Source organism: Cyprinus carpio, chromosome B12, assembly GCF_018340385.1.
Source record: "Cyprinus carpio isolate SPL01 chromosome B12, ASM1834038v1, whole genome shotgun sequence".
NCBI classification, from domain to species: domain Eukaryota; kingdom Metazoa; phylum Chordata; class Actinopteri; order Cypriniformes; family Cyprinidae; genus Cyprinus; species Cyprinus carpio.
The window spans coordinates 12,621,795-12,648,120 of NC_056608.1; the positions used below are offsets into that span (position 1 = coordinate 12,621,795).

General features: G+C 34.6%; 1 protein-coding gene across 5 annotated transcripts in view; it reads right to left on the reverse strand.

Moving 5' to 3' along the window:
- Nucleotides 1–26,326, reverse strand: part of LOC109100142 (thyroid hormone receptor alpha) — a 142,626-nt gene that overhangs the window by 68,468 nt on the left and 47,832 nt on the right. For 4 of the 5 annotated variants that reach the window (XM_042735416.1, XM_042735413.1, XM_042735415.1 and 1 more), the window contains one exon: nt 21,304–21,378. The gene's annotated coding sequence lies outside the window, so the exon portion shown is untranslated. Of the gene's footprint in view, nt 1–21,227; nt 21,379–26,326 lie in introns of all 5 variants that reach the window. The other variant, XM_042735414.1, reaches the window with a different exon arrangement.

Below are 26,326 nucleotides of genomic sequence, written 5' to 3' on the forward strand. Positions count from 1 at the left end.
CAGTGCATATCTGACTATTTACTATGGGGGAAAAGAAAAAAAAATCACAGTAGGCTCAAAAAGAGGGTTCAACCAAAAAATTTAAATGTTGTGGTTTACTTGCTCTCATTTTGATTTGTAATTTGTGTTTGATAATTTTTAGTTGATATGATATAGTCTCTTTCTGTGATGAGCTGACCATGTCCCATTTGTGCACCTACAGACACACTATCATATACACAACAACCAAACAATCCCACCACAGACCCTCATGTAGATTAAAAGAACACTTTACAAGTCTCTTCCTCAAATGTTCTCTCACCTCCACTACACACCAGCTGTTCACACTAATGAGCATTTCATCAATGAATGAATTATTGCTCATCACATAATTAATGGGCAATTTTGCTTGAATTTAGAAATAAACCACAGATGTTCTCTGTTTACTCAGAAGCTGAAAACAGAGATGTTTGTCTTTGAGTATGAGAGAAGGAACAAAGAACGGAGTCAGAGAGAAAGTTTAGAGGACAGATTTATAATGTTGTAGCATCATTTTGACAGCTCCGCTGTGAGTTTTGTGCCTGTATACACTATGAAAAACTAACGGCAGACAGAACTGGAGCTTCTTGTAGAAATGTTTTTGCAAAAAACAGCCTTCAGAAATTGCTAACAGCATTTTCGATTAACATGAAATCGAAAATCAAAAGAAAATCCTCACAAACAAACCTCTGAATGTGTATGAAACACTTGTACTGCTGTAATGGTAAACTAATGTGCATAAGGTTAAAAAATACTAGTCACTATTAAAGAATTAATTTAAAAAAATGTTTTTTTTCTTAATGCATTTTACTGGCCATATTGTGAAAAATTAAGCTATAAGCATAATAACATATATATATATATATATATATATATATATATATATATATATATATATATATATATATGTGTGTGTGTATAGAAAGACTGTTTCTGCACTCTACTACTTCATCACTTTGTCTGTCAACAACTGTAAGATCCACTTCTGTCTGTCTTTGTAACTGTGTAGTATTGTCTACACTGAAAATCACTTATCATGCTCTATTTTTGTGATACCTGTAGAAAGATGAACAAAAACAATATAGAGCATTTAATTCTATAACCATGACCTCTTCCTTGGATCATCTATAATTTCTACAAACAAATTCTTTAAGACATATAGTCATATTGTTTGCATAAGCGCTCGAGAATAAGCTTAAGAAGTCTTTTTACATCCATTTATGGTTATTCAGAGGAGAATATGAAGGGAATATAATGTGACATACAGATGGCTTCATACATCTAAAAGTCAAAACATTCTGCTATGTTGTTTTAAACAACCATTAATGTTAACATGTGGAATGTTCATTGGTAACCACTTTCTATGGCAACCGTCATTTATAGCATGAATTATTAAAAGGGTCTTTGGATGTGACATGCACTTTTACAGTTTGTGCACAGTTTGAAGTGAAATGTGTGTTGGCTGTGTGTGTAAACATCCACCCTATAATGATAAAGATCCAAATCATTTGTGATCCAGCCTCACCTACAGAAGTAGTGAGTACAAGGTTATTTTTTGGTTATTTTGTTTTTTGATTTCCTAATAACGTGCTAGTTAGCAAGTTCAGCGGCTAAAGTAAACAGTCTCATGAGAATGGCTTATCACCCCACGGAAGAGAGGGGCGGGGTCAGCAGAGCTCATTAGCATTTAAAGGAACATGCACTAAAATGGGATGCTACAACAGAGCTGATTTTGACAAGATAAAAAGGGTGCTGTTTTACACTATCGTTAAGAAATTTTAACCAAAGTATGTTATAGACTTTTCATTAAGATCCTAAAGAATCATATCAACTTGTGGAAAATGGGCATCCGATAACCCCTTTAAATCTTGAATATATACACATTAAATCCTGACAAAATAAAAATAAAAATGCATGCCTCAACATATGACCTATGTTTTACTACTTCATATATCCTGGTCTGTGCTACAAACTGGGGGTGCATAAACAGGAACTGACAGCTGTGGTCATGGCTCATGTCAGAACTCTTTGCATGTTGTGTTTGTAATGCGCCATTAGAAGAGGCCATGAATGCAAATGTTGGCAATCTTGACATTATAACCAGTTCTGGCCAGGTGTGCTGATAAACAGGTTAAACAGGTGCTGATAAATTATGCATTACTGAACATAGACTAAACAAAGTATACACACACGTGCTGGAATTCTACTCTCACTAAATTTTAGTTTGTAGTTTTTAGTCTGTTCTCATAATAAATTCAGTTAATTTAACTTACCATTAATTTATTATTATAAATAAAAATGTTTAAAGAAAAGGAAAAAAAAACCTTGTGAAAAATGTCATGCAGATACAGATATGACTGATTAAAACCTCACTTTATGTATCTTTGTTATAGGGAAACAATAAATGTTGGCCTCACTTTTTAAATGTCCTTTTGTAGAAATTAAATAAAAACACTTCAATTTTCAGAAGATTTTTTATCAAATTTGCCTCAAGGCACATTTCTTATTATTTTTTCTTATATTTATTTATTTATTTATTTATTTATTTATTTATATATATATATTTTTTGTGATTCAAGATATGTTGGTATTTACAGGTCAATATTAGATATTGATAAAGTGATTTTTATTTTTTTTAAATAGACATTTTAAAAATAAAATAAAATAAAATATATTTAATTACTCATGAATGAATGAATGAAAATATTTGCTGATCTATGTCCAAAAACAAAATTGACAATTTTAATATTTTATTGACTTGTTTTTATCAGTGAATTATAAGTGAACTCTTAATTCTTCTATAATCAATAAAAGGGGTCCCTTTAAAATGAAATAGCTATTTTGGAGGGAAACAGGAAATATAAGGCAAAAAATATAAAAAATATTTATCCATGATCCAGTTAACTGCAATGTGAAGACGTTAATATTCCATAGGCAAACTGAGGTGCGTGGCTGAAAAACTAAAAAGATTAGCAACATCAGCCTTGAAGGTACTTAATGTATTATTCCATACGTTTGGAAAAAACATGCACTGATAAATCATTCAGATCCAGATGAGGAACATACATTAAGAAAAGTAAACAGCTGATTTTCATTTCATGTTGACTTTAAGTGCAAACACATTGCAAGAGGGAGCCGATAAACAGGCCTTGTGTGTGCGAGTATGTATTCATGAGGTCTGTGCAGCTTCAGCGCAGCAATAAAAGGATCATACGCACTGAATAAAACATCTGAGCTCCACGGCGGGGCACCAAGTTCCCCGTGAGCAGCCTCAGCTTTGATGCCCCACGCTGCTACATACATCTTACAATCTGTGGTTACACTTGCCTTTTCATGTTTCACCACATCCTGCTATATATCGCACCCCACCCCCCGTCTGCTTTGACAGGTAGCTTCATGTGAAATATTATTACTAAATCTTTCTAAAATTCGATACTGCAATGGCAAAGATGAATGTTTAGAAGCCATTACTTCAGTCATCAGTGGATTCCTTTGAAAGTTCAAAGGAACAGAATTTATTTCAGCAATATTTTTAATATTACACATGCATTTGCTATCAGTATTAAATTAACGCACACTTAAATTCTCACAAAAAAAACCTTACTCATACTTTCCACATAATCTTAATATATTATTAATACACAGTTAAACATAAATATATAACATATATTAGTATACATTAGTATTTTATATTTTAAGATTTAGAAAAAAAATGTCTTCAGTGTCACATGATCCTTCATAAATCATTCTAATATGCTAAATTTTATGTTGAAAATCGTTGTTCTGCTTAATTTTGGAAATTGCAATACATTTTTGCATTATCCACCATAACATATTCTGTTTCATTATTTATTTGAAACAGAAATCTTTTTTAACATTATAAATGTCTTTACTGTCAATTTTGATTAACTGAATGCATCCTTGCTGAATAAAAGTATTAATTTATTATTCTTATATGTTTTGTGAAAAAAGCATCCTACTTTGTGGAAAACCTGCACTCTGAAAGCTGGCTTTAATTGCTTGTGTAAACAAAATAAATTACTATAATAAAACAATAAACTTGCCAACATAAAGATAAACACCTTCTACTTTGCACAGGGCCTGAGAAATCCTGAATTATTGACTACATTGTATCTTGCTGCAAAGCACACGTTATTAGACAATACACTGGCAAATGTGCAATAAAGAAAAGCATCACTCAGAAATAATCATTTTTTTTTTCATGAAGTAATCATTATGTATAACTAAGTACCATAAGGCAAATTTCAGTACCCCACAAAGACGTAGGAAAATGAAAGGTAATAAAAGTATTATCATCATCTCTCCGCATGGTACTGAGATGGTAAAGATCTCCATCCTGAGAGACTGCAGTAATGAACAGTTTTCTACCATTGTGTTCTTTCTTTAATTAGAACTGGATTTTCTCTTCACAGGGAAACCTTTGCAAACAGCTGGTTGTTGTTAATATGTTTGCTAGTTTCTTGATTAATCATAGAATCATTACACATCTAATGTCGTCGAATCTTTTGTAAACACAGTGTCTTCGTTGTTGCGGATTCATTTCAATAACACGCACTGTGTAATAGTTCTGGGAAGCTGCAGCTGTCCTTAATGTGAAGAGTAATATCTGTAGTGTAGTTATAGAAACATTAAAGGAATAGTTCACTAAATAGTTCACTAAAAATAAAGAAAATTTACTCATTTACATAAACCCTCATGCCATTCCAATCCCATGACTTACTTGGAACATAAAAGTTTATTGGAGTGTTGAAGTTGCTCTTTTCGTGCCAACAGTGACTACTGTATGTGCTATCAAACTCCAAAAAAAAAAAACCTGTGACGCTATTATCTTAAAGGGATAGTTCACCCAAAATGAAAACCGAAAAGACATTTTGAGAACAGCTTAAGTGTTATGTAATATAATATAATATAATATAATATAATCATAATATAATATAATATAATATAGAGAGAGATAAATATAATATATAATAATATAATATATTATATATTGTGATGTAGTGAGAGTTTATTTTTATATCTTGTCAGTAAAGCCGGTTCTGTGATTAGTAGTAAATCGCCATCATGTGCTTTTAGATGGAGGAGCATTTACTATACAGGGCCCGGTGTTCACTGACAAACTACGCAAAATCGCGCTCATATTCGCAGACGACATTATCGCCCGATAATGAAATAGAAAATATCGTTCTGCGATTATGAAAGCTGTTTGCGTCGCTTGTCAGTGAACTACAGCTCTGTGCAGTAAATCCTGCTCCATCTGAAAGCATGTGAAAATACCACATTTAAAACATGTTTTTACTCCAATCTCACTACACAACGTCAGTCAAGTGTTTGAAATAAATCCTTCTGTGAGATGATGTTGCTTCTTAAACAAATAATTAAGGCACACAATATTTCATAGTATTCTAAACAGTGATAAAGGCAGGCAGTATTATATACTTTATTAAAATTTTTAATAAGACGAACTCAGATAAACCATATATTGTCGTAATCATGTGTTTATTAGTCACGTTGAATCAATTAAATCATTTAAATCTTCTGTTTATTCAGCTGCAGCGGCATTTCCTTGATTTCGTCTACGGGGCATATTTGGAGTTTCTGCTCGAAAGCGCCCTCTGGCTTTCGGATGGAGAATTACTACTGATCACAGAACCGTGCTTCACTGAAAGATACTCATGACAATCGCAGCTTCTGCCTAATTGTGATTTATCGCCTTTGCAATTTAATTTGATTAATCGTGCAGTCCTAAATATAGCAGGAAGGTTTTTTTGGATATGTAACAGATTACAGATTACAAGTTATCCTGTTTAAATTGTAATAAGTAGTGTGTGTAACTACTTCAATTACTTAATTAATGTAACTGATAACATTTGATTCTTTTTTGATTACTTTATAAATTTAAATTCCACTTTTAAATCTTTAAATCAAATCTTTGCAGAGCTATAATGGAAAACTAACAATGCCTTGGGGGAGAAAAAAAAACTGTTAATCTTAAAAAAATAAAGCATATACACAAACCCAAGTAGAAAATAAAACAAATAAGCATGTGTCCTATTCTGTGTCCTGTAACGACAAAGTCAGTAGCCACTACTCCAGTTCTTATTATTATCAATATTGAATAATATTTTGTGGAATCTGATACATTTTTTTTTATGAATAGAAAGTTGAAAAGAATAACATTTTAAACTAGAACTCTTTTGTAACATTGTTGTGCATCATGTTGTGATTATTGTTTTCATGCATCCTTGATGATCAACTTCATGCATCCTTGAAGGATAAAAGTATATATATATATATATATTTTTTTTTTTTTATCATCCTGCTGAGCCCAAACTTTTGAGTGGTAGTGTGTATTAATTAACAGCAGAGATACATGCTGTGATTGGATCCTTTTAGTGAACTAAATGAACTGTGCTGTCTTCTCAGCCTTCAGTAACCCAGAATACACTTCATTCATCCTCAGGAATACAACCTCCCTAAGCTGCTGTCATGGTGATTGAGGCAGCATAACTCAATAGATGTATGAAGAAAATATTAACACAGACGTCACACACACACACAACCACCTGTTTCGGATGCATGAGGTCTCTCAGCGTATCCCCCTTTTCCCCTCGACCCTGCTCCACGTCTCAATGCAAGGGCTAATCACATTGTTCTGTATATGTAATTATGTACCTCATTAACCAAATCCCAAGAGTCATTAGGGATTAACTAACATCCATACGGTTTCCCTCACAGTTACACGCATATCTGCGTTATTAATTTAGCCCCCTCCCCATCACAACTCCAGACTCGGCCTCCCTGAGGTGCTCTGCTCAGGTCAGCAACCTTAGGAGAGGAACACAAAGGCATATTTTCACTTAATTGGGTATTGTAGATTTAATTAAATCTCATTGAGAGGGAAATTTCAAGGTGGCACTGAGCCTGCGGACTCAACCTGAACAGCCAGACAGGACGGCTGCTCACTCTTTGTGCTCTGCCAAGGATGTGCTTATCACTCTCCCTCCATCTATAGCTTCTTTATCTTCTTTATAGCCTTAAAGCACTCTCATTCACCCTTTTATTTATCTTCTTGTCTCGGTCAAACACACACTGCTGATGAGATCACGGTATGTGTATAAAGTGAAAGAGTGTCTTTGTGATGAGACTAGACAGTGAATAACATGTAAAGCAAAGCAGAGTTAACATATAACACTTATAAAATGTTCTCTGCTCAAGCCATAGATATATACAAAAGTTAAGTGTGATAAAAAGCACTGTAAATCACATAACAAATTATAACAGTCGAGGAAAAGGGATGATTCCTTGATTATTCAAATGAATTACAATCAATCCCACACCAATACTTGCTAAGATAAGACTAAGATACAATAAGATAAGACATAAATGTACATCATTTTTAATAAAAAAGATTTTATGTAATATTTATTTTATAATGTTTAATATTACATCAATTTATAATTTATTTTTTTAGATTTTAATCAAAATGAGTATTTTTGATTTACACATGCTTTAAAAAAAATACAGGGGGTCAGAGGGCAAGATTATAAAAAAAAATAAAAAATAATAATAATATATTCAGCTATACATATAAAAAAACTTTATTTTTGAAAGCTATTTTATATTTTCACCAAGGCTGGATTTATTTGATCAAAATAATAATAATAATAATAATAATAATAATAATAATAATAATAATAATAATATTGGGAAATATTATTTCAATTTTAAATAACTCTTTCTAAAATGCAATCCTGCAATGGCAGATGAATGTTCAGAAGCCATTCCATCAGTCTTCAGTGTTATATTATCTTTCAATCATACGATCATTTGCTGATTTTTTTGCTGCTCAAAAAGCATTCTTTTATTATTATCAATGTTAAAAACTGTTGTTTTTTAGAATATTTGACGAACAGAATGTTCAAAGGAATAGCATTTTGTCATTTTTAATCAAATTAAAGCATGCTTAAATTCTTACTATTAGAATCTTACTTACACTTTACCCATACTTTAAATATAATCTTAATATATCATTAAAACAGTTACATATAAGTATACATTATATAAGTATACATTAGTTTTTATAATATTTATTTTAAAATATTTTATTTTAGATTAAAATTTTAATGTTTAAAATACATTTGAATACAAAATAAACATATTAAATTGATATCTGTAGTTTTTTGACACCGATATTATAAATACAAGAACAAATTCTCTCTACATTACAAAACATGATAAAAAATATGTGGTGGTTTTCACACTGCAACGATTACCCAGCTGTTGTCCACCCCCCACCCCCCATTTCTTTCATAAAACATAGAAATCATTCTGAAATCTGTTAGTATAGATACCATCTTCTGAGCCACAGAGCCAACCCATTAAATCAATTTCCCCTAATCTGGGTAAAGCTGGCCCAGAGCAGGAAATACTTACTACAGCACAGGCCCGGGAGAAAGAACCATTGTGCTGCGATGCAAAGCCTGTGCTGAAGAGGATCTGATTAGCAAAGTGCTTCTCCTTCGGGAGCTCCGCCAGCTTCGCTCTGGCATGTTCTACCCAGACAAACACCACTCCACCTGGCAGCAGACACGCCACTCACTGTTGACGCCAACCCGGCCCACACCAGAGGAAGAGCCCAGGAGAGCAGCACCTTACTGCAGCCCCGAGGAGCTCAAGCCCAGAATATACAGTATAGCCACTCTCACTTACAGTACACATGAACACACAGAGGTGTGCCAATCAGAGACCACAGAAAAATAAAGAGTATAAAGTTTATGCAGTCTCGATTACATCGTCAAAAAAAAAAAACTGGAAAAAGATAAATATTCAAGAGGAAAATGCAGCTTGAGCAAGGCCGTGGTAAAAGCGTGACAATAATCATTGTGAAAAATGAGATGTCACTCTCTAACACCCCTCAAAGTCAATGGAAGTTGATACGTAAGCAATAAAAAGGAGTTATCAGCACAGTATCCATTACACACTGGTAACTGGAGCACCGCACACCTTCTTCTTTCTAATTTCAAGACAGCTGATACACATTTACTGTGCTACTGGTTTAAAAAAGGGTTCATTGGAAGCACTGGCACAACCCCGAAACACTCCCATTAAAACATTTACATGTGCGCAGAGAGGAAGTCCTCTCTTTCCTGCGGCATGGTGGTTTCATATCCTGCTTTGTTGCCACAGCAACGGAAAGTTCGCCCCTGGTTTAGCTTTTCATTTTTGACAGAGGTTGCATGTAGCAGCAGAAGGTTTCTGAGAACTGCCAACTGTCCAAAGTCATGTACTGAGTCAGACAACTTTTTCACTTTCAAGAGAAAAAGACTAGAGAACACGGTCTCAGATATCTGGGACAGTTCAAAACTTATTTCAGGTTTATTCACCTTGTAAAGCCTTGTACATTGCAAAAATGTATTATTTATATGGCCAAAAATAAAGATGGAATTCTGATAGCTTGTTATGTAAATAATGATATTCCTACTTGCATAAAATGCATATAAATAGTTGTAACTCTTTATCGCCCAATAATTTCCCAAAATATGTTTAATTGAGATGATATTTAAATGCTTAGTTTGCTCTGTAGTTTAAATTTTGTGGGCGAAACATGATTTGAAAGATGTACAAATAAACATCAAAAGCCTGTCCTATTATATTTGATTCTTACAGTTTTCTAAACAATGATGTATGGATAATCAAGCAAGTTGCTTCAGTACAATAAATGTCTATCTGGAAATATCACTAATAATATACAAGTTATTGTTAAATTTACTTTATATAAATCATTAGATTTCACATTAATGAGACCTAAAGGTGTACATTTTTACATTTATACTAAAAGGCATTTTACTTGCTAAAAAAAAATTATGAACTACCAATCAAAATTTAGAAAACTATGTGTAATCGGTTTTTAACATTTCCCAGTTTTGATTGTGTTAATCATTTAGAGGCCTTAGAAATTAATATATACAATATAGCAGGTTTTATAAGGTTAATATAAGAAATATAGAAACAATAATACTTAGTGACTTACCATTGTTTTGCCCAATATTAAATAAATAAATAAAAATAAAATAATTGTGGGCTATCAGACACTGGCTGACTGTTTACAATCAGCCGATGGACATATAATATATAAATATAATATACGGCTTAAAACTTTACTCTCCAGTTTAAATGCCTGTGATTCATTGTTACATTCCCTGCAGTATCACTACACCCAGGTATTTTCTTCACTGCCAGAGTTATTTGCTCTTATCCATTACCTTATTTGCTGCTTTTTGATTGGCAGCACATAATTAACTCAGTAATATGTGATTAACTTAATAATTAACCTGTAGTACAGATGGAACATTGGTACTTTGTACTGACTAATTCATCAGAGGTTTCATCTAATATTCTTTCCCAAGCTTAAAACTACCTAAATGTTCTTGTCGCTCCACTTGCATCACAACAACCATCTGTGTACAATCTAGACCCTATGAAACATCAAGCCCTCTAGCTATATACTATGCTGCACATTCCATGGTTAAATCCATTTATGTTTTGTTTAATTAAGCAAGGAGATGATATTACCTCGGGATATGAACCAGTGTGGCTAACAGTAAGAATTAACATATTAACTCAGGAAGGAATGCAAGCTTCATAACTCTCGAGACCTGTCTGGTAACATTGTTTACAGGGTTGAACAACTCTTACGGGGTAAGACTCTTAACTCTTATGTTTACGTTAATTAAGCATTTGCAAAACTAATAACATGTGAAGCAGAGAACGAAATGCATTTGTCGAGTGAGAATCCAGCTAGAGCGGTCCTCAAGGCTATGTAAGGAAATGGAGGCAGCAGGGTAACACACCACTGACTGGTTTACTTGTATTCCTGCTGTTGGTATTTCGTCTGGGTTAAAGTTGAAAGCTATCATGAACTGGTTAGTATTTCAGCTTCGCTCCCATCCAACGACCCTAATCCCTGCCTACAGGAACTGCATCCGTATAGTAGTGGGGGTGAGGTGGAAACACCTGTACAGGTAACACTGATTACGATCATAATCAACAAAAAGAATCTGAGAGGAAGAAATAGGGGAAGGTATGACGGGGAAGCATGACCAAACAATGGTAGAAATGTCAAATGAGATTTTGCTATACCATTTATACTACATTGCATAGTGAGAGTAAAAAAGAAAGAAAAAAGAAAAATGATTTAAAATCGACGATTTAGTATTTTGAAAAACATATGTAATATGAAAAAAGGTTTATATACAATGTGGCAAATCCAAGCTGAATTCAGTGTATATGTAAAATGTATATATTTATAATATTTGTCATTTATATCAGTTTTTCCCATACATTGATTTATTTGTGGCGGCCCACCACAATATCAAAACTGACTGCCACAAATAGATTTTCCAGATGCCCATTTTCCACAAGTTGATATGATTTTTTTAGGGTCTTAATGAAAAGTCTATAACATACTTTGGTTAAAATTTCTCAACAGTAGTGTAAAACAACACGCTTTTTATCTTGTCAAAATCAGCTCTGTTGTAGCATCCCATTTCAGTGCATGTTCCTTTAAATGCTAATGAGCTCTGCTGACCCCGCCCCTCTCTTCCGTGGGGTGACGAGCCGTTCTCATGAGACTGTTTACTTTAGCCGCGGAACTTGCTAACTAGCATGCTATTAGGAAAGGCAATTTGCAAAAATTCATAAAATAACCTTATACTCACTTCTTCTGTAGGTAAGGTTGGATCACAATTGATTCGTGCAAACATAAACACATTTAGGAAGATCAGGGGGGCGCATTCCCTTCAAAAACAAAGGTAATCCACTGCATCTTCAGTGGCTCAGATGTCGGGAGTAAATGACGACTGCTATGTTCATTATTATATCCAACAAAAGAACACCTCAATCGCTTAGGAGCCTTTCTTGTCTACTCCTGCTCCGGCAGTGAAACAATGATGGATTAATGACTCACTGAGCTCCCGCAGGACGGGTCAAAGGTAAAAAGCTAGTTTCAATCAACAATCGTGGGATGGGCCTGGGTCTGTGTGATATGAGAAAGGGGAAAATGATTTAAAGAGATTAAAAAGAAACCACTGGATGGATCTTTATCATTATATGGTGGTTGTTTACACACACTGCCAACACACATTTCAGTACAAACAACTTGTAAAAGTGAATGTCGCATCCGATGACCCCTTTAAAATTCAAACACAATGTTTTCTACGAGTGCCCACCAGGCTTGTTGCGATAGTCGGTTTTGACAATGTTACCGGTGTTAAGCCGCAACACCGGTTACGTCACTAAACCTACTTTGGCACCATCCCCGACCACAGTTTTGATTTTTTATAGTAATAAAAATAATTTTGTTCATTCAGAGAACAGACACTACAATTAAAAACTGAACACGGCTGCTCAATGCAGCGTGCCGAACAACAGTCGTATCACAGATCAGAAGCAGGGATCATATATTATTTATTACATGAGGGGAGTGAGTCGAGCTGACTGACAAGAAGAGTCAGGTGAGACAGACAAGACAATGGCGGAAGATTTAGTTTCGAAACGAAATGCAAAACCGCCTGTTTGTCAATATTTTGTTTTTTGAAAAACCTGTTGACTTTTGACTTTTATCTAAGGTGATTTTGGATTTTTTTTTTTTGAAACATTGGTTTATAATTTATTTGGTTGCACAGTGTTTGCTGATTTTTACTTTGTGTAATTTATTTATTTTATTTTACATCAAGGTTTATGCCATACCTCCAAGCTTTCTTATTAGTTTTGCGTTTCACATATCAATTAACCGGTGGGAAAATTTAATCAACGTCACAACCCTAGTGTCCAGCATGCACACCGGCGGTGCCACTCGACGACTGTAGTGACGCTGTTCAAAATCCTACCGCCCCACAGAGCGCCACTCACATAGTTTTCCATAAAATCACCTTATATTTGTCCCAAATTATAATTGTACATAATGACTATCCTAGGCTGGAAGGTTGTGTTTTGTGCATCTTTCAGCAAAACGTTTGTCTTTCTGTGGTTCTAATACAGTCTGAATGCTTTATATAGAGTGCTATAATAATATAGATCACGCTTTCTCTTTACGTTTTATATGAGCTGTCCTAGACATGATGCGGTGTGGCATTGCGCTTCTCATCAGTTATGCAACCACCTTGTTTATACTTTCACCTGGCTCTCCATCACAAACATTTTCGCAAAATAGTACTTCAAAGAATAGTACAACAGCGAGAGCGACAAGTATTTGGACTTCTGAGAGGTTTTTTCTCTGAAATAAATGTTTTTGTATTTACTCAGAGAGTAAAGTGCCCCAAAAAGGTACAGTTGAGTTCTGGCATTGAATTTCAGGTTCCGATACTGGTTATAATGTGAACAGTACTCAACCCTAGAGGAGAGGATGCTTCTGTGCTCAGGTCTAGATTTGGCAGCAGCGGATGTATCGTGAAGCATCATCATGAGGGATTCATAATCAAACTAATTATCTGATTAAACAACATGGTAATGTGTTTTAGAGAAGCGGAAGGCTCTGTGTGCTAATTCAGCTCCTTATCCTATCCTACCATCACTGCCAACAAAGAGGATGTAGCAAAAACAAACACACATTCAGTGCATTTTTCCTCCTAAATAATGCAAATGCTAGTCTCACTGCACATCTGGCACCATTAACAACGCTTAACACATTAACAACAAAAAACAAGATCATTTCAATCCACCATATCCTCTTGAACTGGAACACTTAAGTATATATATATAATATATAGCCTGATTAGAATATTGTTAAATGTAATTGTGATGTTACACGACATTTCTGCCACATTGCTACCTATATGAAAATTTGGTAAAGCCTCTTGGATTGTTTTAAAATGAACAACAGATGTCACAAACTACAAAATGAACCTCTCAGGGCAAAAACACTAATTCATTATGCTGCAAACGTAGTGCACGCTTAATCATTTCCGTCTGTGGATTAATATCTTTTGATGTTCAGCCATTCCCATCAGTCTTCTTTATGCGTTTTGGGTGACAATACCCAAGTTGTGTTTGCAGGAGTGTTTGCCAATATTTCTCAATATTTCTAATAAGAGCTCAACATTTACTTTTACCATGCCAGGCTTAATTAGTTCTTCAGCTCCAAATAGAAGCTGAATATCTGGATATGTGTCAGTCTGGAAACAAAAACGGAAAAATGTCAAGAACAACACAGTTCAACATTAAAAAATGAGAGAGGTGGATTATGAGAGTTTTGGCCAGTTGACAAACGTGTGCTTTAATAAATCTCACATTTGTTGCCCTTGTGGTTTTATATCTTGCTTAAATGCTTGACTGTTGCTTTTGCAAATTCTGCTATTTGAATATGGCAAAGTAACATTATCAAGATAGCTGACATAGATTCAAGAGAAAAACAGGCTTTCTTAAGTAACAATTACAAATTAATTACTAATGTTTTGCATCATATGACCTCATAAACTTCTAACAAGCATGTTTACGATTTTTTTTCAACCTGTGTAAAACATCAGCAACAGTTCAATTAACAAGGTTCAGCACATGAACACACTAAACATACTGTCATTAACCTTCCTGTCTGTGTGTCCGATGCTGGGAGCTCCCCAGGAAGTCTCCACATCCATGTCTAATCCACTTAGAAACTACACAGAGAGGATGTTTCTCTCTCTCTCTCACACACACACACACATACACAAACCTACAGGCTATAGAAGTTCAAGCACACTGAGCATAGATAACCATCCTTACCTAAGTGTGTTTATGCACATACTGTATGAGTCACATTGTATAAACTCACCAAATGGGAAAAAACTGCACACACTTTCGCCTAACCAGACAATTGCCTTTATGTGTCTGAAAAATAACATACGTTCCTCTTTAGAGAGGTGGCCTTCTGGCTTTCCTTTTTCCTTTCCTGATTAGACACCTGGACAGTGGGGCACAAGAGCTATTCACACTGACACTACCCTAGGCAGTAACATATGAGCCTTTTAAATGAAGCATTTGACATTTAAAATATGGATCTGAGGATTTATAATCACAAGGCTAGTTAAAATTGAGTGAGCAATTAATATTAGCACTGAAATGTGAATAGCAAACCAGCGTGAAATCTCGGCTTTCCACGACATAAATAGCTTAGGGCTGACAGAGTCAGCATGGACTGAACAGCCACAATTGCTGTAGATTATGATCAAACATATACACACACTTCAGAAAGTTGGTTTTATGTTTGAAAAGAAACTTTTGTCAACCACGGACCAACGCACTCCATGAAATGCACATCTGGAGAGTACTTTCTCAATCTAGCAAGCTCGAATCTGATTGGCTGATTTTACGCAACATCTGGAAAAAAGTTTTTTTTTCCACCTGGAAACAAATTTGCCTTAAGAAGGAACCAAGCAGATACAGCAAACACCTTAAAGAATGAAATTATCACTGGATTTGCCCAAGTTTTCCAGGTTAGTGACCAGCGTTATTGTACTACCATTTAGATACAGTTATATATATTTATTTTTTAATATCTTGAATAGGCTTTTATTTTTGTATTTTGTGTTTTCATTTACATTTCAGTTAAAGTTTTAGTTTGTCATTTTTATTAGTTATTTTTTTAAATGCCAATGTACTTTTTATTCATTTGTATTTAATTTGTATTTATATTATTATAGTACATGAAATTATACTAAATATAACTGAGGAATAAAATGTGCGTTCTCTATTTTATTTTAGTTCAGGTTTACTTTATTTAAGAAACAAACAAGTTCTTTTTTCTGATTTTAGTTTTGGTTAATAACACATTTAATGACAAAATCTTAAAAATTATTTACGGAAGTCTGTCAAATAATTTAATTATTACTTTTGGACAGGCTTTTTGGATCCCTTTTTTTTTTATCAGTTGTTTTTAGTTCATCTGTTGAGATACTCTTGTGCCTAAACATCACTTAAAAACAAAACAAATAGTTGACCATTTTATGTCACTCAGATGACCTCTTCCTTTCTAAGTGGACGTTGCTGGTCAGAATAAGTTGCGATGAGGACCATTAATTTTGTCGTTCAGTCAAAGATCTGGCTACAAGAGACTAACCTGTCCTAAAACTCTCAAATAAACATTTGCTAATGCAGCAATGTGGGAGGGAAGTGTCAAGCAACGGGACACTTACAGTTCTTTCCCCTTGCTCTATTTACCTAATGTCCCAAATTAACAGACTGTAGGAAAACCTGAGCAGCTTTGCAGTGAAGGAGAGCAAAAGAAACCATGGTACGGGTGTTGAGATTCAGTCTATGTGCTCCATACAGACAGCTTATGGATCATTTTTTGTTCCAGGAAACCATTCATTGATGGAGGAGTGGCTTATTGCAGAGGTTAGAAAAATCAATGATGTGTGTAGAAAGTCTGAGCATATAGACCTGTGTCAAGAGCCAGAAACACTCTTGCACATGTGTACGCTGCACTGCTGCATACTTTCGAGAAATGAGGGCCCCAGGACAGTATGTACTGTACTATTCTGCACGGCTTGTAATTTTTAGCGTTTTACCCATGTGGGGGGATGGTACAAAGGTTTGGCCTGCCACTGCAGTGTAAGGCTTTTTGAGCAAGTGAGTGATCCAGGACGCATGCAGGAAGAGATGCTGCAAAGATAATGCAGTATAGTGCAAGGAAAACAAAACCCTGGTGGATTAGAAACTTCAGAGTAAAGAGAAAGATAAAAGCAGGAGATTGAATCCAACATTCCTGAGAAAAAAGAAAAAAAAAACACCAAGGGGAGTGTTACGCTGTACTTTTAACATAGCAACCAGTCTATTAGAAGTGGTGCCATTTATTATAAGTATAAATATTGGCTCTGACAGAGATGTTATTCAATTCTTTACTAAATTATATAATTTTTAAAATCTAATCTTTGATCACAAATAAGGTACATTTAATTTAATTATTTCGTTAATAATTTGTAATTTCATTAATAATTGTTTTCATGCTTAATTTTATTTTATTCTAATTATTTATCTTATTTATTTTCTTATAACTTTTTTATTTTTTTATATAATATAAATTTTAAACCATGTCTGTAACATTTTTAAATACAGTATATATTCAGGATGTACTGATGTTCTGGCCAATAATCGGTATCGGCCGATAAAAGGAATTATCTGCACTATTGGCCATTGGCTGATGTTTAGAAAGAGCTGATGAGATGTTGTTGGCAATTATCTGCACTATTTGACTGTAGTTTTTATGTATAATAAACGGCATTTCAGTTTGAATTTTGTTTGGTGGGTATGTTTTTTTCTCTTCACAAAGCATTATTTGTAATGTGCCTCCAATCCAGTTATCAAAAAGAGCTTTGAGCTGTTACTTCTGATAAGAAACAAAGTCTCAGATTTTAAATCCTGCACATTATATCACAAAATTTAAACAATAAATGCCATTTTGACAGATTGCTGTGGCAACTCAACAACGGAGCACGATCCTCTTCCACTTTAATACAAGTTATAACGCAAATTAAACATGAATGATTTTGATTAATTTTTTTGTTGTTGTTGTTGTTGTTGTTGTTGTATACATACATAACTTAATTTTGCATGAATGAACTAAAGTATTTTCAGGTTCCTGAACAATGAGAGTGAACTCTATCACTTTGTTTCACTGGGTCCAAACTAGGCAATTTCTTGAGTGAGATCTTTATCCAATCTTAAGCCCTCTCTCTGGAAAAAAAGGCAGCTCAAGGGTGGGGGGGGGTCACGGAAAAGCAATATCCTGCACAGATCTCACTGCTTACTTCACGTCCCCTCAGCATGCTTGAGGTTCATCGGGCGTTGGTGGCGTCGCAGCAGGTGTAATTTATGAGGTGTTAAGAACATAAGACTGTAACTGAAAAATATACTGTAAACTCTAGTTCCCCCAACACCCCTCTAACCCCAAAGCGTGAAGCACTATAACACAAGTACAGGGCCTCTTACCTCTTGAGAGTCCGCTAAAGAAAATGGATATCACATTTGGCTCTGGTTTCTTTTCTGCAACACCAATTTCAGAATTTCAAAGAGAACACAAGCATAGCTGTTCCGAAGCATATGTTATGTTTTGAGAGCTGCTGTCCCCAACAGACCTTCTAACTAGTTTCACCAGCAAGTTCACCAGTTGTGGGTTAGGGTTTTCCCACCTGCCAGACTAATAACACCAAACCAGCATAAACCAACATGGTAATTCATTCTGGTCTTGTTAGTGTTTTATGCAGGGAAAGTTCTGGAAACTTAACTGCTACCCATTAACTTTGCATTTGTATGCTACCCTGTGTTTCTAAATGTGTTCCTTTTTATCTACAGTGTTTTTTTTTTCTCTTTAGCCAAAACAGTTCACCTGGTTTGTCTGGTTATACACTAAAAAAATGGGGTGTGTAGCATGAACCAGTGGTTTCGGCTCTTAAAAAGATTCAAAAGTTAAGGGTTTTAAAGGGATAGTTCACCCAAAAATGAAAATTCTGTCATTAATTGCATTAATAAAGACATCAGTCATCAGAACACAAATTAAGATATTTTTGATGAAATCAAAGAGCTTTCTGACCCTGCATAGACAGCAACGCAACAGACAAATTTAAGGCCCAGAAAGGTAGTAAGGACATCATTAAAATAGTTCATTTGACATCAGTGGTTTAACCGTAATGTTATGAAGCTACAGTATGTCAATATGTAGCTGGTCCTCATCGCAACTTATTCTCGGTCAGAAATCTCTTGCATTTCATCAAAAATATCTTAATTTGTGTTCCACAGATGAACAAAAGTGTTATGGGTTTTGAACAGCATGAGGTAGAGTAATTAACAACACAATTTTTATTTTTGGGTGAACTCTCCCTTTAATGTTTTATGGTTTTTGTTTTCACCAAGGCTGCATTTGTTCAATCAAAAATACAGTAATATTGTGAAATATTATTACAATTTAAAACAAATGTTGTCAATTTTAAAATGTAATTTATCCCTTTGATAGCAATATGCCGATTTGGTGTTCAAGAAACATTTCTTATTAAATAATGTTGAAAACAGCTGTGTTGTATTCTTGTGGAAACTCTGGCACTGTGATCTGTTTCTTTTTTCCCCAGAGTAGAAAGATCCTAAGAACAACAGTTATTTGAAATAGAAATAACTGTAACATTATAAAGGCATTTACTGTTGCTTTTGATCAATTTAATGCTTCCTTGCTGATCAAGTATAAATTTGTTTCAAAGAAAAATAATCGTACTGACCCCAAAATTTTGAATGGTAATGTATATACACTATAATTTCATTGAACACAATAAGTAGCAGCACAATAAGAAAGTAGTTTTGATGGATATCACTTAGAAAACTAGTTGAACAAGAGCCGTTATATAAACAAATTATAGTTATATTTTCCATATCAAGGGTCTTTTCAGCATTAGAGTTAGCATTCGTTTTTGAGGTGAAGAGTAAAGACAAATAACAAATAATAAATAAATGTGCTCAAATATGTTTTTCTTGAGCATCATATAAACTGAAATATATAATAGTTACTATTTTTCCCCTATTCAGCAGAGACATATATTTGTCCATCTGGGAACAGATACGCTCTTTCTCGCACGCTGATGACCAAACTGAAAGTGCGACAGAGTAGGTTTAGAGGTGCTCTCTCCAACATCTGTGCAACAGCAAACAGCTGGTATTATCTATTCTGCGGCTTTTTTTTTTTTAAAGCCTTAGGACTAGGGCCAGGATTACACTGCAATTATGCTTCATCTACAGCAGCTGCCTGCGGGACAGTAGAGAGAGGAAAGAGGAAAACTGTTTTCTTTCCTGACACAGCTAAGCTTCAGTAGAGGACAATCTAGCTGCAGACAGGTGTAGAAAACACCTCCTAATCTAAATGATACCTAAATAGTTTTTCATCTTGAGACCCCAGTGCAGGACATCTGTCATACTGGGATAACCTGCTGGAAAAACACATCCTCTACATGAATACAAAACAAAGTTTGCAAGCCTAGACTCAAAGGGTGTTGAATTCCATTTGGAGGTATTAGAAACTCTCTGCGCTGAGAAGGGGCACATTTTTCAGCCAGACATACAGTAGGCTGGAATTCCGAGAATGTGTGTCTCCCATTTCCTTCTTAAGAATGGCTAGACTAGATGCCATTTATACCAAGGCTTTCGAACACCAGCCCAACCCTCCCAATAAAGAATATATTTTTCCCGAAGCTTCTGGACCATCGCATTTCACCCTATTTGGTAGCCTGGTTGAACCAAGGAAGTCTCACGGAAGCGGTCAGCGCTATACATTAATCAGGGACATGTGATGTGCTACATCATTTGGTGTTATTCTGAACCAGAAACACATTTTGAGTTTTGTGTGCTGAAGAAAAAATTCAAGTATCTGCTTACTAAAGGCATAAATATGCTTTGACTCCAAAGCGTTTTATTAAATGGTGGCGGTCATGAAAACTTAAGAACTAACAATTCTCATATATTTATTTACTTACTGACCTGTTCAAAAGTTTGGGGTCAGTAAAATGTTTCAAGTCTTATGCTCACGAAGGCTGCATTTATTTAATAATAATAGTATTATGAAATATAATTTTAATTTAATACATTATATTATATTATATTTAGTATATATTTTTAATTTTCAGCTTTTCTTATATGCTGATTTGGTGATCAAAACATTTCTTATTATTATCACAATTGAACATGGTTGTGCTGCTCAATAGTTTATTCTTGAATGAATATTTTGGACTTTATTTTAATTTGATGAATAGAAAGTTCGGACATTGTGTGAATCAGAGGTAAAAAAAAAACTATATAAATATTGTTCAGTTTCTTGAACAGACCGATCGTTTTGTGTCTTTACACATCAGTGTATCGTCACGAGCCGCAGGGTTTAATATGGATTTGTCTGTGCATGTTTTTTTTCTCTCTCATAGATTCTGTTACCATTGCCAAGCATTGTATGACTGAGAGACTGCAACGCCTGAAGCTAAAAATCATAATTTGTGTTCTACTGAAGAAACAAAGTCACCTACATCTTGGATGCCCAGGGGGTAAGCACATAAACATAAAATTTTCATTTTTGGGTGAACTATCCCTTTTAGGTAAATAAAAAGTTTTTGAATTTCTTTGTCGTTTTTTTCTTTTCAAAAACAGCAAAATCCAAAATGGTCAAAAAGTTGCCCATTACAACTTACATGTCTCATTCTGATGGAGCATATCACATATATTCAGCTACTGTACAAGACAGAGAGGTAAGGCCACACAACCCACCAGTGTCCTGTTGTGCTTTGTTTTTGGTTAATGATTTCCCCAGGCCTGGGTCTGCTGGAACTGTTGGTCGCCGTCCTGCAAGAAATCAAAAGAGGCTTGTTCAGATGCGAAATATGGAAAACAAACAGGCAAGGCCACACAGCACAAAGGCTAACAAAGAAAAGCAACCGCCCTAAGCTTCTCCTAGGACCCCACAAACTCCTTCCTTCATTGGAGCTTTTCCTTTAGTCTTGATGGAAAGCTAATCTCCCACATCCCAATACCAACCCTACAGCGAATAAGCTGTTTACAAAGAAAACACAGATAACTGTCGGATAAGCACCGCTGCGCCCTTTTCTAAAAACACGGTGTTCTCCTTTTTAAGTGTGGGTTGGTACATCTTCTGTTACTATCATCTTGTTCAATTCCAGTGCTGCAACAGGTATTAACATGTACATTCCTGAAATGTCTCAAATCAATGCATCATTGTCACCACTAAATTATAAGGCAACGGTAAAGACCTGAAGCTAAAAGAACTGCTCTCAAAAATAAACAATCCTACTTTTTTTTTTTTGGACTAGCAACACTAGGTGGCAGGTCTTAACCTCTGGGGTTAATCTGGTTATGTAATCAGATTTCAACAAGACCTTTTTGGGGGGGAGGGTGTTGATGTCATAATGTTTCAATTTAAGAGAGAATGGATGAACTCAGATGTCACACAGACTAAAGGCAAGAAAGGGAAAATCTAGGTTCAGGGAGTATATAAATAGAAGTGGAGGCGCAGGACGTGAAGACAGGCTTCTGACATGCCAAATTTGTGCCTGATTAGCTCAGGTCAGAGATCAGACTATCTGTTTGCTCAAAGGAGTTGCTCCAAACTCCCACACTGGGAGAGCAAGTGCCATATGACTGAAAGCACTTAACCCTACACAATTATAATGCTGGTCCATACAGTAATACTATGCTTTACTAAAAACACTTACTTTAAAAGCAGCTTTGAAAGAAGCTGAAATAGGCTACAGAAAAAAAAAAAAAAAAAAATATATATATATATATATATATATAAAGTTTCTGGCTTAATTATAACCCACACCGAGCAGCACTTAGTGCTAGAATATATACATAAAAGGAAATGTGAATTTTTAGATGCCACAATGAGTTTGCCATAACAGTTAACAATCATTTTGAAAGCAGAGATTTTTGTTTTGTCAAAGAACAACAAAACCCAAACCAGTCAACCAGTTTTGAAAAAAAATTTGTTTGTATCGCAAAGTGGCTCAGTCTAAATTACAGTTCATGTTTTTTTTCAATAATTGTACAATATAAATTTATATAAATCATTAAATCAACTTTTATATAAAAAGCATAATGTAAATAAAAATTATAAAATCTTATTAATCATAAACGTTCAGATTATTAAAAATAATGCGCATGTCCGTTTGTTAATAGTATATGAAATCACGACTAATCAACCACTGCATAGCTTATGGTTACAGCAGTGTAAATTCGTATTTGTTTTTATATACACATCAGGTTAGATAGAATGGCCTTTGAATATTGTCTCAGACAAAGTTCACAGGATCAAAAAAGCTTTCGAGAACCACTAGTTTAGAGAATGTGTATATGTGCACATATGCATGTGGCCTTTCCAATAAATACTCATCTTCTATTCAACAACTCAATCCAGCTATTCTAATCAAATCAGACGATTTCCAGATGCATTTCTTTTGCTTAACATTGTGGGAAAAACCAAGTAGTTAAACAAAACAAAACAGTTATAAGGCATGTATAGACCAAGCTGTTTATACCTGCTCTCAAAAATAAGCTGTGGCTAAACTTTTGATTCTGTGCTGGTGTGAAACACACTTCAAAGCCTTTTTGGTCTTTTATTTTTGAGAGCAGGTCTGTTGTCAGCTGCACAGCAGTTACATGAATAGACGCCTTTGTGTATGAAAAAAACAAGATTTTTTTCAATGGACAGTACCACTAATGCACACTGTTCTCCTGCCGACACGGTATGAATGTATGAATGAAAACACACTGCAGTGACTGCAGCTGAACGATCCACTAAAAGTATGAAATTATGACAAAGTTGTGGTACTCTGTCTATTCAGCAGTGATGCTAGATTCACAGAAGGTTTAGCTTCCTCTGGGGAGAGCAGAGGGAAAACGGAGGGGCTTTTCCTTTAAAAGGCTTCGTCTCAAATTGCCAATAGAGTCCTTGTTTTAATTACAACTCTGGCATGGATGCTTTCTAGATATAGATAACAGATCTAAAGCCACTGAGTTGAAAGCCAACAGTATTAGCTCTCTGATAGCTGAAATAAATCTCCATCAGGGGTTTTGGGTGTAAATTTATCTGACATCCAAACTCATCCCATCCCGCCACGTCCAGGTACAAGATCTGAAACAGGGCATTTTTTATGACCTTGTATTCATTTAGAGATTACATGGAATATAAGCACTTTAAAAAAATCATGTAATGCTACAGAACTATTTAAGTGAAACACAAAAACACCTAGAAAGTGATAAAAAATGACCTTGGCACTAATTGGCAAAAAGTAATAACAAAAATGGCTCAGAAAGGTATTTCTGAGAAAAGCTTTGCTTTCCTTTTTTTTTGTATTTTTATGTGGGCAGTTCACATGAAATTTTGTGTGTGTATATATATATATATATATATATATATATATATATATATATATATATATATATTTATAAAAGGAAAATATATTATATTTATATTTAAGGAAAATATATATAATATATATATAATATATATATATATATATATATATATATATATATATATATATATATATATATTATATTTAATTTATATATATTCCCTCCCCCTCAATTTATATTTGATTTAATGCAATGAAGAAAAATCTAAACTAAATCCAAATAAAAACCAAACTACAAACTACAAAAATTATTTTTTAAATACAAGTAAAATAAAAAAAAGAAAGAAAATATTTCCAATTTTTGGTTGGGAAAAGAATAAATAAAAAAAATATATATTGAAAATGTAATTTATGGGATTTTTTCGTCCTCTCTAAGTGTGTGTTTTAAGATTCCTTGAAATACTGTGCTTAATTACACAGGCAGGCTAGTGCCTGTTCTATTTTGGGCCTGCTGATTTGTGTCTGCACACGTTTTCTTCAGAACGTGCAAGAATCCAAAAGTCTGTGATTTCCCTCATTTTGGGGACAATCAACAGCTGCAAATATCAACAACACATAAAGCAACCTGACGTGACAGATTCACATGAAGCAATTTAATTTCACACAAATAAAACAAAAGCAGCACAACTACAATTTTGATCACACCGCATCTGATGTCCTCTGATCATCTAAACCATACCAACCTCACACACTCCATGAATGTGCTGAGCTTCATAAGGAATCTGCATGGCAACATCAAACACTTCCTAAATCCTGGCTGCAGATCTTCTACCACACTCAGCAGCTTTCACATAAACACACATAACGACAAGTAGCAGACATTCCAAACTGGACAGCCAATCAGAGGCTTGCGTTTGAATGAAGCCTGCATTTACAGTCAGGAGTTGTAAAATGCTCTATATAAAACTCAGTCTGTCTGTCCCTTTCCAAGTGATTTGGCTGCTCTTTTATTTTGATTTGCACTTGTGATTACACACGCTGCGCAGGCATGCTGCCACACTTCCACGTGGAACTAGCCTCGCAGACACACCCCATGAACTTTATCACACATACACCACATTAGTGAAAAAAAAAGAAAAAAAAAAAAACCCTTAAAGCACACAGCAATTATTTCAATCTAATCAGAGGCAGGTTTCGGTTTGCTCATCTAAGACATTTACTGGTGTTTATTTCCAGGATGCTCGATATATTAATAAGCACTGGATTAAAAATACATTACTTAATAAAATAAATAATAATTAAAATAACTGAATGATTATTTTTATTTTTTAAATTCTGTTTTAATGGTTTAATTTAATTTTAGTAAATCTTTTGATTTATTAAAATCTTTCACATTTTAATAAATACATTTGGTGTTGTATGCTTTAATTTGTCTGGATTCTTTGTTTTATTATTTTACACACATTTATTCTCAAAAATAGTGGTAACCAAATGAATGCATAAAACAATTTAGGTAATATTTTAAAATATAATCAAATGAAATCTGCACATTTTTTGGCAAACAACATGAATTACAACAGAAATGGTACTGTTTAAATTAAAACAGATGAAAAAAATCATTTGATATTCCTAAAAAATAATGCTATAATAAACTGTATCATCATTACTTTGTAAAGTAAATTGTACTGTATAATAATAATAATATATTTTTGTCATGATTTTATTTTGGGGGGATTATAGTGACCTTTGTGTTTGTGTGTATGTGACAATAGTTTTAATCAAATAAATGGTGAAATACTTGTGAGCGTCCTCATATAGTAAGACAACTGAAAACACCACAAACATAACAGATGCTTGAGGATGACTTCATATTTCACTCGCAGTCTATTCACAGACACTAGTCCACTTCACAATTTGATATGGTATAAAGCCCTACTTTTGATTTAATCATCCAAACTTTGGCAAATTCCGTGACATTCTGTGCTGTACAGTAAATTCCATTTTTATGACTAGATTCCTCAATCCCGTCTGCCCTACAGACAGAAGACCGCCGGACAGCGTCTCCTCTCTCATGAACCACAAGTGTGTGGGAAGGAGAGTTCAAGCATGAGTTTAACCTTCAGAACATAGTGTACAGTCGTCTGTCAGTGAGCTATGAGAAAGCGACCGAGCAGAGAAAACCAAACCCTGAGATGGGGGGAAAAAGACTCTGAAAGCTTATGTCATACTAGTGAAACTCTACAAATCCATGTCATTACTGGAAACTAATTCAGAGCATTCATCTGTTCTCTAATAAGCTGACGCAGGTCTTGCATGAGTATTGTTTGATTAATAATGCACTTTGAGGATGATCCGAGAGTTTTGATCTAAACTGTTTGGGCCGCCACTCCGCAGGAGACGCGTCAGAACCCAATCCA